Source organism: Poecilia reticulata, chromosome 3, assembly GCF_904066995.2.
Source record: "Poecilia reticulata chromosome 3, P_reticulata-male-v2, whole genome shotgun sequence".
In the NCBI taxonomy this organism is placed as follows: Eukaryota; Metazoa; Chordata; class Actinopteri; order Cyprinodontiformes; family Poeciliidae; genus Poecilia; species Poecilia reticulata.
The window spans coordinates 29,999,650-30,013,692 of NC_088832.1; the positions used below are offsets into that span (position 1 = coordinate 29,999,650).

The 14,043-nt window shown below is 36.3% G+C and overlaps 1 long non-coding RNA gene across 1 annotated transcript in view; it reads left to right on the top strand.

The window, feature by feature from the left end:
- Positions 1–4,644: 4,644 nt before the first annotated feature.
- Positions 4,645–14,043, top strand: part of LOC145551165 (uncharacterized) — an 82,067-nt gene continuing 72,668 nt past the window's right edge. Inside the window, exons 1-2 of the long non-coding RNA XR_014087005.1 lie at positions 4,645–4,701; positions 9,574–9,665. This is a non-coding gene — a long non-coding RNA (uncharacterized LOC145551165). The remainder of the gene's footprint in view (positions 4,702–9,573; positions 9,666–14,043) is intronic.

Sequence of the window (14,043 nt, forward strand, 5' to 3'; positions counted from 1 at the left end):
ACTGAGTGAAGCCAGTCAAGCAGGATGGATTCTCACTCTGATGCGCACATGTACCATTGTTTGCTGCCGCTGTCACTGTCCTTAGTGGATGGGGGTTTATGGCTTCTAGCTTTGACTACACGTGGCAGAAGTGAGAGACAACTGTGAGCGAAAGTAATGTTGAGGGGAGAAATATAACAAGTGCATGTGTGTGAGAGTGAGTGAGTGTTTATATTTGGATCAGGTGCCAGACTTACTGTTTGAAAGCTCTGAGGAAAAACACGTGATGACAGATTCCCCTCCCTCAGTTTTATTTCATTCTGAGGCTCTGAAATTGGCCCTAAGCTTGGAGGTGGAGGCTCCTTAAAACATCAATGACTCTTTTATGGCAGCTTGTTGTGTTTCGGACAGAGTCCGGACTCAATCTGGCAAGAGAAATGGAGCCTTTTAGAAGCGGCCAGAGGAAAGTACCTGTGTTTCTGTCACATTTCAAAATTATTACTTAAGCTCTCATATTCATTTTCTGCTGTCATTACATAGAATCCTTTTTAAATTCCTTAGTGTTACTGAAGTGCTTCTCATCTAGTTTTAATGGAGGTTATGAACCAATACTCAGACTCTGTCTTTATTACACTTTCATGAAATTAAACTCCTGACAGGATTTTTTTTACAAGCTGAAGCTGCTAAAGCTTTGTGTCAGATACGCAGTTGGACATAAATCTGAGATCCCCTCACTGTGTTTATTTCGTTTTTAGCGAGCGCTTTGGTGTAATTTTCCAACACTTTTATGCAGCAGTTTTTCTTGGTCAGACTTAACGACATTAATAAATCGCTGCAGGCAGTATATCACAAGCGTTTTATATTAACCAAAAAACACACAGGTTGTAGAAAGGCACATTGACAGTAATAAATAGTTGAAAAGATTCAACATGTACTGTTATTTCAAAATGAATGGCAGCATGGTAAAAATAAATAAAGGGTATGTCCCAGATCAGACATTGTTGTTCCTGATATAGATTCAAGTTATTTAAGAATTTCTGGCACCAAGTTCAAATTCAACACGGTGCTTGAGCTTATGAAGTCAATGCCATGAATATGTTTGAAACCTCAGCAGCTTGTCTCACATAACTCACTCACTTATGATGCTCCAGATGTGGGATTATCCATTTTTCTTGACAGCAACACATATTTTGTCCTATTTTCCACAGAACAGATTTTGTATGCTGCTCCAACACAACACTGACAATGTTAAAAAGAAAAAAAAAGCCACTATAAAACCTGACAACATATCACTTATGGTGACAAGAAATTGCTTCCCTTTAGACAAACCTATCATTTTTCAGATCACCACCTTATTGTTAGACAAAGATAACAACCCAAAGAAAACCCAGTTGACCGACTTTGTCCTGCTGTGCCATTTTTACACATCCATGAGTTGGATCCTTGGATTTTTGCCTCATCTCATGAGGAAAAAAAGACTTTCCAGGAGCAGGCACTGGACCAAATCACTCAGTCAACAGTGGAGTGGCCTCACATGAAGAAGCCATTTGTGTGCGCATGTAAAGGGCCTCAGGGAAGTTTGCAGCAGCATGTTTGTCATACATTTGACAACCACGAACGTCTCATTATTATAATTTATCGGTCCTTAAACTAGAATGAGCTGTTCAGATCCCCAGGGTTAAACATAGCGTGCATCACTTAAATATGGAGGAGTGTCTGGTTATCTTCAAAACATTTTCAACAGTCCTCTTAAGTGAGGCTATTGCGAATATTTGTAATTTGCTCTTCTCATGGCCTGGATTCAAATGTGTGAAAAGTGTAAAGGTAGATTTAAATTTATTTTTTAAGTATTTTCTTTTTAGGTTTAATAATTACTAATATAAGGTTAATAATTATTGTAATTGTTGCTCTTACAAATAGGGATGAATCTAGCCTTAGCAAGTTTTTATAAGTCATGCAACAACATAGCATAAAGCTAATGAGTTCCACTTTCTGCTGACGGATCCAATCACCCTGAAAACACACAAAATACATCAAAGAAAATTATAAAACCGTCATTCTGAGGCCAAACACACGCTAATAATCAAATACCTTGGCAACAGTCCTTCAGTCTGCTCCAGCTATTAAAGTACTGTAACTTGAAAGAAATGGATTTGAGCAACCATCTAATGATATCTATTTAATTCTCTTCTGAGAGCTCAGATTTAGGTCACACAGCGATTCATCACAGAATCACTCTTTCTAAAACAAAACACACAAAATGTGAAGACAGAAAGTCTTCTTCCATCTCCGTCTCTGTTTCTGCATCTCAGTCTGTCTCTCTCAGTCATTTCCATCCTGTTTGCAGCTCAACGCCCTCACCCTTTGTCCGTACAACTCTGTGCCGTCATCCTATCCGCTTCGACAGGGAGGGTCTCGCCAGACGCTCATTTGGAAATGGGTTGGAGTTGCATCAGTGACTCAATTGAGATGCATCTGAGGATGTTAATCTTGCTCTGGGCTGCTAAAGTTGTTGGTAATGTGGCTGCGGCTTCAATCAGAATGGATGCTGTTGTCTGTTTTGCTCCAGCTTGCTCATTAGAGTCAACATGACGTGACAGTAAGGACAATCTGTGGTGCTATTTTCTACATGCTCCTGCTCCCCGTTGTGCTGCACTGCCAGACAAAAATTTATATTCAAAGTAGCCTTGACAGCTGAACTTTTCCAAACAGAAACGTGTTAATGCTCATGACCTGCAGATTTTGACATATGGTGGCGTGCATTGGAAATATTTAGATAAATGCGTTTTTTTAAAAAAGCATTTAAACTGTAATGCCTCTATGTTACATGATCTGAAGGTACTAATGTGCAGTCATAGTCGCCGGGTCCGATACACTCCCACAGCAGTTTTATTAGGCCGAGTGCCAAGCAGTGATGTAACCAGGAGTTGACCCCACTAACATTCAGTGTCAGGAAGGAAAGCCTACACATAAACTCGGTGAGCTCCATGGATTTCACTGTACAAACACATCAACGCTGCACAGTAAAGATGAAGTGACGTTGGCTTTAAAGCAATCAGTACCAACGAAGTGATAAAGAAACCTGCTCATTGAAATGATATAGCAAACGTCTATCGGATTTAATGTTAAAACAAATTTCAGCAGTTGATCTAATAAATGCCTGATCATGTCTGATCTGCAGTTTTGGGAGAATTTATCTAAAACTTTATTGAATGACCAGAATTGGAAGAGAGTCTTCAGAAAATGAATTCCAACAAAACCCTTAACATTTTCACTATAATAAATGTTTTCACTAACTACAGTCCAGGTCATAGCTAGGGTAGATTCATGTAACATAATTTTCTTCTAACTGATTCAAATAAAACTTACTATTTACACTTTAGAGTCACACCAAGCATAAATTATTTGCTGGAATAAAGGACCACAGTCACCCTCATATAGCTAAAATCCTTGAATACTTAACACCTCTCTGTCTCCTGCCTCTGTAGCAAACTCTGCTGGCTGTCTTTCTATTTCAGGGGTTGGAACAGCATGACAAAGGCAACATTAAAGCTACTTTACAGCGTGATTGACCGTTATTATCCTGCTGTGATCAAATTTATCTGAATGAGCCTGAAACAATGAATGATGATATAACAATCTGGGTGCCAGCCACTTGTCTTTGTAAAAAGGAAATCAATTGGTATTTGGCCAGAACAAACGCCTGCACAGAGAATCCAATGTGGTGTGACGGGGCATTTTGAAGGTAACTGGCCATTGGCTCTGGAGAAACTGTAGTTTTATCATTTTAAAGAAATGTTTCCAATTTCCAGTCAGAGGTTCAGTAAAGTGTATCGTTTTGTAACAATTTGAAAGTGCTTACGGTCTCTAGATGAACTTGCCACCGCTTTACGTAGAATTAAGGATCCTCAGGATCTTTTGTCTTTTTATGTATTTCTTGATTGTCACAGAGATGTTGAGATCAACTTTAATATACCCATTTACAATTTGACTAAGGGTTTTCGCAAACATACAAGCTGTAGTGCAGGAAAACTCAAGTCAAAACAAATCAAATCACAGATGAGCATATAAACACTGATAAAAATGAAAGTTCGGTTTAATTAGAAACGTTTTGAGAAAATGACTGATTCACTAAATCAAATCAATATCTTAAATGACCATAAACAGTTTTTGAGTATCACTTGCAAGAGACTGATGTGCATTTTGTGTTTCCTGGTTCCATAACTAAGCATATTTCAAGAAAATTTTCACAACCTTTACCTATTTGGGTTCTTGTGTTTCTATTATTTTCTTGTAGTTTATTTATATTCATAAGGCTTGTTAATTTTCCTGTGTTCATTATGGCTAAAATTGCATTGCCATATAAGTTAGTTTTTTTGTATTTATATTTTTAATTTATTCTCACATTCTTTTCCCTTTACATTCAAATGTATTTTCTTAACTCATCATCTTGACTTTCCGTCTTTTGGTTTGCAGGTCCTTCCAGGTTTTGTCCAGCTCACTCAGTGTTAATTTGTCTTCCTGCCTCAGTTCTCTTTCTTTCTCCCAGCCACAGCTGTACCACACTTCTCCTGATAAGCTCACCTGGTTCTTTGTCATTTCCACCTTTGCTTTAGTATAAAAGTTCTCTCCTGTCCATTGTTCATTTATACATTCTTCATATGTTGCACAGTCTGTTTCTCTTACCCTGGTTCCATACCCTGTTCCCTTGGTGACAGCTCTGTAAGTGTAACAGTTTTCATTATTAAAATTTCTCCCCTTCACCTTTTTGCCCCTGCTTGTGCCTACATTTGGGTTTGACTAAACAAAACATGACATAGCAATTCTCCATTTTGGCTGATGTGCTGCAGTGCATTGAAATGTGTTCACTCTGCATTTCTAAGTTACAGAGATTAATGTCTTGAATTTTATCCATTTGAATCTTTCTTGTTTTTAACCAGATCACACAGTTTTAAATGTATACTCCCACCAATAATGTGTTAAATGTACCTTGACAGGTTGCTAAGAATCCACAAGCTTTTGAAGTCCTCAACAAACCAGCAAATAGATATTTTACAGCCCTCAATGACAGAATTGGTACATCTCTTTTAAACTGGTCGATTTCCTTATATTGAGCTGGCTAATAAAATGTCTAGAAATTGAAGAAAAAAACTTGAGGTTGAGGCTATGAGTGCGCCATCTTCAACATTAACGTTGGCCTTTATCTATTTTAACACTCAGCTGTCCAAATTCTAATAATCTAACCTGAGATTAAAGGGAAATTGGTTAACGGAGAAAAAGGGACAGCTAAGGCTCAATCTTATGAACTACAATGAGCCTAGACACCAGTTTAACATTAACATTACCATTTAAAGTGCAAACTATGAACATATCCTCTGCTCCAAAATCAGCACACATAAACTCAACTGGAAGTCAAATGTCTTCTGGAGAATGATTTTATATACCATGGATCTGTTTAGCAGGGAGTGATACAGATGCATCGAAGAAAAAAAAAATACACCTATAAAGTGAAGGGGTATCTCCATATTAAACATGCATAAAAAGGGATTTTGAATAGATAAAGCCAGTTAGCATTAAGCTTGTGTAATGGCCCCTATCTCAACCCTGTTCAAAATGTTCAGATTACGCTAAATAGTCAATACCATGAAACTAAGCAATAAAATGAGCTCCACGGTTTTTAAGAGGTCAATATTCAAACTGAACAACAGAAGGTTGTCGATGATTTCAAAAATTGGTTTTTTTCTGCAACATTTAACCACCTAACCATGGAGCTGTAAGGATAAATTTGCCTGGCCTGTGTAATTTCAACCTTATAGGAATTATAGAAAACCATTCAACAATGTGTACTCAGTTTTTAATGCTAAAACTCAGTTATCATGAAAAAACAAATTTCAAAAATTAGAATACTATAAGTTAATATAATATTATTGCTCTGGTGGATGGGTCTTTATGTCTATGGCAATGTTCTAATTGTAAGAGGGAACAGTGTGTCCTACAGATATTTATCAGTTCTATACTTTAATTATAAAATCCTTGACATGCAAATCGAAAGACATTTACAACTATTTAATGTATGAGTGATTAGGTCAGCTGATAATTTATCCATGAGAGACCTGTAATGTCTTCTGCAAATTGGCTCTTGAAAACAAAAGAAATTAAAAGCAGGTGTTGTGACAAACCAGATGGAGAGTGTAATATCAATTACAAATTCAGTCTTGCTCACCATATCTTAAGGAAATGCGCTAGATAAATATATCAAGTTTATTGTCAAAGGGATTCCACCATTTCATCACCGTTCCCCTTTGACAGCTAACAAATCAACTTATTTCACACTTCCTACGATATTTTTGATGACAGCAGGGGGAAAAGGCAGGATGAGAGAGATTCAGTGCAGGCTTGTGGTAGAAAGGTTGTTCATAACAGAATAGAATAGATAATGGAATAGAGGACAATAGTATAGATCCGTCTGTCTTTTAAATGTGTGCCTAACCTTTAAAAAAATATATATGCTTCCAAAAAATGCCTTAACTTCACTGTTTTTTTATGTAATGTTTTTAAGAGTTTATTCTTGAAGGATGGTGAAAAAATAACTGGTGGAAAGCTGAATTTAACTTTTAATGCTGTCCTTTTTCTAAAAATGTCGGCTACTGAAGTGCAAAAACATTGGTAAAAACTATAACTGTGTAAAATGTCAGTGTGTTTCAAGTCAGGTGATGAAACACACTGCAGAATTGTAGAGGAAATTCACCCATTGTGTGTTTTTATGCATGTGGAAAATGTTGTATGTCAGATTGAGGCCGGACTGGTATGAATGTGATGCATCATGCATCACAAGTTAAATATTGTTTCAAGTTGATTTAGGTAACATTTTCATACGTTTTGTTCAAATATAGTTTGTGCCTAAAGAGAGATTACGTCCATAATCATTCAGGGTTTCATCACATACAATACATGTATATTTAATTCTGGGAAAAGCTACTTTATGCTTCAAGAGTTCTGGATTTGAAAAGTGTGTGTCGTAGATTTATTTTGAAGTACTAAAAACATGAGGAGTTTCTCATCTAAAATCTCATATAATTACTAGTAGCTTTGTTTCATGGCAGATGCTTCAGTTTCTGTTGCAACAACACATGCAGAGGCTGTTTCGGCCCTCAAAATTGTTGTGCATGTCTGTAAACTAGCAGTGCTGAGGCTGCCAAATATCCCCAGTGAATGATAAAAGACGTGCGGCTGAGTGTCAGCAAGGTGTTTGGATGAGCTTCTTCCGCTGAAGTCGTTTTGGTTACATCATCATCAGGTGAATGAGTCAGAGTGCCTGAACTGTGAAGTTAGTGTTGAGACATTGACAGCCATTCAGCCAGACAGCTGTAGGTGTCCGTGTGACTTCACTGTAAGGAATTGTTCATCTCACCGTTACCACTTTTTGACGTGATGCTTATCCTAAGCCAGTGCTAGCGCTGGATCAGAGCTGGCTTGTTTTTCAACAGCTAGAGAGTTCCAATTGCATTTTTGTAAGTTCCTCAGAACTCCGGAAATCTTTTGCCTCAGAAGTAAAATGTTTTTACGAAAATAAATTAAGATGTGTTTTATTGTATGTGGGAAGGCTTGAATATGGATAGATGCTCTTTTGTATGTTATTGTGCTATATTTCCAGTGGGATTTTAATGTTCCAGAAGAAATGTTCGTAAAGCTGCAATACGAACATTGCAGCTTTACGAACTGCAATGTTCGTATTCATATTTCTACAAATCATATTTGTAGAAATATGATTTCTACAAATATGTAGAAATCATATTTTCTGAAAATATGATTTCTACATATTTGTTAAAACTGTCTTTTTTGTGAGAGTATAACACAACTCACAATACAGGAAAACTGTTTATGCAAATGTCATTGGTAGCCATGCCAACTATTGTGCATTTACAACAGGCTCCGTTGTGGGGAAGAAGCTGTAGTGTAGCAGAGAGGGAGGTTTACACAAGGGTAATTGACAGTGCTAAAACTCCTCCTGGCTCTGATTGGTTGTTTCTGATCAAACGTATATTTCTGCAGATCGCAGGGAGGAGGCAGAGGAGCTTTTTTTTCACATTATCTGTCACATTAAATTGTCATGATATAACAGTTTTAACAAGATAAAAAAAAAACAACTTTTTTTGTAAAAGTTGCACACTGCAGCCTTAAGGGATCCATAACATTTTATCAATAGATATCTAAATAAATTGAAATTTGCATACAAAATTGTAATATATAATCGTGGTTTTTGTTTCACATTTTTTATTTGTACTTATAAAAATGTTTAAACTGGAGAGAAATACTGTCAAGCTCACATTTGTGAGTTTGCTCTGTTTCAACAGTTTTTGTCAGCGATCCCAGGGCTGGACAGCAAGCCAGGCAGCATCATATTGAGCAGAGGAGGCAGGTCCATTCATCACTGGCTTATGTGGTTCCCACAGCAAATAATAAATTGGCAGTTGACAGATGTGGGTCGCTTTCCCAGCCAGGATGATAATCGTCAGCTATGCCAGAATCAGTATGCTCATGAAGGGTCCAATAGGTGCTAAAACAAAATCATTTGGAATAAGTACAATATATTATAGTAAAGTAAAGGCATTGTCATCTTAAACATTTTAGACATGAGGAAAACAATGAAAAAGTGAATAATCTACAGATAAATTATTGTGAATAGTCATCTACCACATCTCTATAATGAGAAGTTAAAATGTCTAACATAGAGATAAATCAGAAAACTAAAATAAAGGGATATCACTCCACAGCAGAATCTGTCACTTTTGGAGATTTGGCCTGGGCAGAGCAGACTGGCTTGGATATGTTCCAAGGATCACATTGTTACCAGGCATGTTTGGAGACTTGGTCAAGAAGCTGGCATCTGGCAGTTTTTAACAAGTTCAGCCATCCCACAGGGGGAGGCAGGCAGGCACCATCCAGGACTGCTACATCCTTATGAAACTACAACCTTATGAATATGAGAATCCAAACATGCTCTGTAGAAACATAGCTATGTGACATAGTTGCACACAACAAAGAGAGGCCACTCTATTTGTAATCAGTTTTAAAGTAACACATTGTTTTATTCACAAAATGAAGTGATCAAATTTACAAAAGTAAATGCATTCGACAGTTCGGCCTTCTGTAGGGGAATGAAATCCTTACTGAAACCTTCAACATAGGGTGGATTATTAAAATATTTAACAAAGACTAAACCTGTACACATTTACTCCAGACCTATTTGATGTGCTTTGTTGCTTTAGTTTGCATTACTTGCTAAAGCTGAAAACTTTTAGGACATTTAGCTTCATAGTGGTCTTGAATAAATTTGACAGATTCTTGTATTTACTCATGTCCTATTTGGTATATGTTATTTATCCTCTTATTTACAATGCGTTATTTCTCCTGTGGCATGATTTAGCATTTACATGGTGTTTGCCATTTCTGGCCATTCTCCTGCAGTGTCTCAGTTGTTCTCGTCCCATCCATTCAGCTGCAGCTCATTCAGTTAATTAGACTCACTTTTCATTGTTCCACTAATCACTCTCCCCTATCTGAATGCTCTCTCTTTCATTCATTTCTTACCAGATCCTGCTGTTGGGTCCAGTCATGGTGCCATCTTCCTTGGCAAGCTTTTGTTGACCAGTGGTGCAGATTCTGTTGCTGTCATTGATGTTTCTGTGAGTCTTGAACTTTCTTAAAGTATTACTTCTCTTCAAGGGGATAATTTCTTTATTTTTGATTATTACTTATTGATAATAATAAAAAACAGCCTCAGGTTACTGCAGACACAAAAAAGCTCTTGACGTAGAGGGAAATTAAACAGTTATTTGCTATTTGTAATCTACATTGGTGCAATAATTTTGAATAAGTTGAATAGAGTAAGCATAATGGTGCTAAAAAATAAAGTTAAGCTAAATTGGCTAATTGTGTGACTAGAAAATTTTTTCTGTGCCCTAAGCCATTGCAACAAACAAATCTAATGAAAAAAATGGCACACTATACAGGTACATGTGTTTCGTTTAGGTAAATCATTTTGTTGTTAAGTCTCTGTGTTGCCCTGTGACAGACTGGCGACCTGTCCAGGGTGTACCCTGCCTCTCACCCGGCACGCTAGCTGGAGATAAGCACCAGCAACCCTCCCGACCCCACTGAGGGACAAGAGTGAAAGAAAATGGATGGATGGATTTTGTTGTTAAAGTTTTGGTCTACTGCTCATCTAATCTAATCTGCAGAACATTTAGATTAAATTGTGACTTTAGTCTGCCTGAACACAACACTGGATAGGTTTGCTTAAACATTTTACCAAATTAATAAATCATTAATTAATCCCATTGCTCTCCTACAGTTAAACAATATTTTCACAAGCAACATGATGATTATTGCATATGATTAAATAAATAAAATGCATTTCATAAAGATTATAATTTTGCATTGTTTCTGGATATGGTTTTAATTTAGTGATGGATAAAAAAAACTCCAGCTCTGTGTGGGAAAATCATGCAGCTTTGTACCCACTTTGAAAACGAGCTCAAAGCCTATTAGAGACATTTAATTTTCCCCATTGACAAGTTTAGGCATTTGTTGACAGTGACTAATTCATCTATTGAGTGTGAGCTAAAGGACGTAGCGCACAATGTGAACTCAGATTATCCCTCATTTCTACAAGATGAAAATTGTCTCGTCACATGAAACAAGACAACAAATATGCCCCAGATACTCTTGCTGAACCATGTGATTGAAAAATATTGTTGTTGTCAAGCCTTAGGGAATTTATCTCCAGGGGAGTTGTACTGTATTAAACTTGTTTTTAAGAAAGTTCAGAAGGGAGCAAAGATAAAGTCCTTGATCTACAAATCAAGCAAAAAAGCTGACAAACAATCAAAGATCCAATGTTCCCGTTTCATCTTCAGCACATCCTCAGTGCCGTCTATTATGTAAGATGTCGTGAGCAGCTTTATCGCTGAATCTTGTATTAAAAGTGGTGGAGTAGGTTGTTGAGGGACTGACATGAATAGGACACATTATGCTGAATCGACACTTAAGCCTCAAAAAGAAATGTCATAAAGCATGGCTTGATGATGATCCATCCCTTTTGATTTGTTCTGAAATCCTTCTCAAACGTTTACGCATAGTTTACATTAAACAGACACATTTATTTAAAACGTGTTGCCTCTTATACACTTTTGTAGCCCTTTCCAATTTTCCAATGCAGAAAATTAATCTATTAGTGAGATGGAGAAGTTCCAGTTGGGTGTTTTCATGAACTCATCAGCAGCAATGTCACTTAGATGTTAGGCTATTATGCATTTTATCTGCTCTATTTCATAAGTCTCTTGCAGATTTTCTCCAATACCCACAGGATAAAAGTTATTCAAAATTAACATTTGTTTAATTGTGCCAAAGCAAGTTCCAAAGAAATGACACACAATCTCCTGCCATTATTCTGATTTAAATCTTTTTATGATCAAAAGCTTGTTAATCAAGGTGATTCATCAACATAAACAAACTTACAAAAACTCGAGAGAGTAGTACAAAGAAGGAGCAGCAGAACTGGATGGTAGACAACAGACGTGAGAATAAGAGGATCTGCCAGGGAGTGAAAGAAACTGGAAGAATTATAAATGTGGAAGATGATGAGTAGTAGTATAGAAACCAGCTGAATCTAATTAACAAAATGCAGAACAGCTGTGTTGGAAACTTTATTGAGGGAACTGAGAGAAAATAAAAACTAAATTAATAACAAACCCTAAGAACAGCTTAAGTAAAAAAGAAGTGATGATTTTAGTGTATTCATGTGTTTAGAGACATTCTAAAGTATTTTCTTATGTTCACATACATCTTGTTTTATAGAGATTTTTTTTTTTTTTTTGCTGGATCTTGCAGAATATGCACATCCTGAAAAAAAGAGTTGCTCAAATAAAAAAAAATTAAAGGCTCAAAAATTAATATGAAATCAATGTCCATAAATAGTGTATGTAAACTTCTTGCTGGAATTGTATATTTGTTAAAATTCTCAGTGAAAAGCTCTCCAGGCCTTTCCTTGAGTTTGAATGTTTTAGAGCAAATACTTAATTTCTAATCTGACTGTTGAAGGAAATCATGTTTTAAATATTAGCACCTGATTTATTTAACATATGTTTGTGCTCCTGTTCATATTATGGTTTTCTATTAGTGTATAAATGTAACTGCTGCAGTAGTGCACCAAGTTGGAGGTAATAAGTCGGTGTCATTGTATGTCCTCTGAGTGCCAGTCATGTCTGCTTTTCCAACAGATCTGCTTTAACTTTGTTCCTCATGCAGTTATAGAATTAAAAAAAGTCAACAGCAAAGATGGTAATATGGAAAGAAATCAAAAATTCATGAGGGTTGTTTCACAGAAAAGGCTGGGATCTTTTGCACTTTTATTAAGAGTTAGTCATTCACAAAACATTAATTAAACCTCTAAAACTAATCTCAGTTCAATGAAATTGCACATTTTGAAGTTTTTTTCCCATGAAAATAATCTCTTCATGCCTTAAAGTGGCTCAGATCTAACACTACCCTCTTACCTCCTTCAGTATGCAGAGATCAATAAATATGCAAATGAACTCTGCTTCATTCCTCTGCTGCTTCCCTGCAGCCCTGCCTCACTGCCCCTCTCCATACTGTATCCAAGGAAGCTCAGACACACTAATCATTCCAAAGCACCAGCCAAAACCTTCAAAGTGTATTTTCAAGTTGAAGAAGAAAATTTGAGCGCAAGCACAGCAGCAACACAGAGGAACAAACGCCAAGACTGACATGAAACCAAATAATTGAAAACAGAATATATGCAAACAGCTTCACTACACTATCAGACAAATATAAACTTTCAGTGTTTTGTTTTTATTAGTTTGCTTTAATTGGATTATTTTAGCTTTTTTAGCTGTTTTTTGTGAGTAGCAACTGATTTTTAACAACCAAACATAGCTGACAAATCTGATCAATTTTCAACTTTTACCAATATTTAAATCTGCAGCAGATTTCAATATGATTTTTTTAAAAATCTATTGTTAAAGAACAAGAATATTCTAAATGCAATGCTTTCCAACACACTGAGCTAAACAAAGGACACGTTAAATCTATTGCTGATGGATATGTTTTGGTGAGAAATACAGAGACGTCTGATCCATGTAAAGCGTTTGGATAATCACAGCTTTGACTTGAGCATGGCTACTCCACCAAATTTTAAGGCCTATTAAGGACCTGCATTATGTTCTGATAGAGAATCTCACAACTGCAGGTCTGAGTTTAACAACAAATACAAGGTGTGTGTTACTCTAGGAGTGTTCAATGCTCTGGATTTGCACTTTAAACCTAAACAATCTCTTCAAATTGCAAATCATCTTGTTTATTTGATCTGAAAAGCTCATCTTAAAACCCATCTATTTTACTTGGCTTTCAACACCAGCGTGATCTAGTTTTAAATTGTATGTTTTCTTTTTAAAACTAAGTTTTTATTTTTTTTTATTATATTGTGTTTTAATGTACAGCACTTTGCATCAGCTGTGGTTGTTTTAAAGTGCTTTATAAATAAAGTTGGTTGGGTTTGGTTTGAACACTTTTGTGGACCTGCCTTTAAGGCTATAATTTACCTAAGTGTGTCTGGTCACTGCAATCGCTGCGTCATTACATGCATTGGGAAAATATACAAATTATTGTAATGGGTAAATTTTTGAAGCAGATAGAGAGGGATTTTTCAGTGCCAACTTTTAGGCTCTGTTGCCCTTTCCCAAGTTGCTGCATCAGCAAAAGAAGAAATTTCTATATGTTTTGAGTACAAATAAAATGAATCAGCGCCCCTTATCTTCATCACTGCTCTTACTTTGCTTCAAAGATGTGTAGATTTGTCCTGGTGTTTGTTTTTGAAAAAAATATACAAATGAATATATCACATATGTAATGTAAAAAAGCTGAAACAATACAAAGTGCCTTCGACCAGATATGCTCATTGAGTCATTGAATAATTTGTGCCTAAAGCAAAAAAAGACAATACTACTTCTGCAAAGTAAATCTGGAGACGCTTCACATGATCAA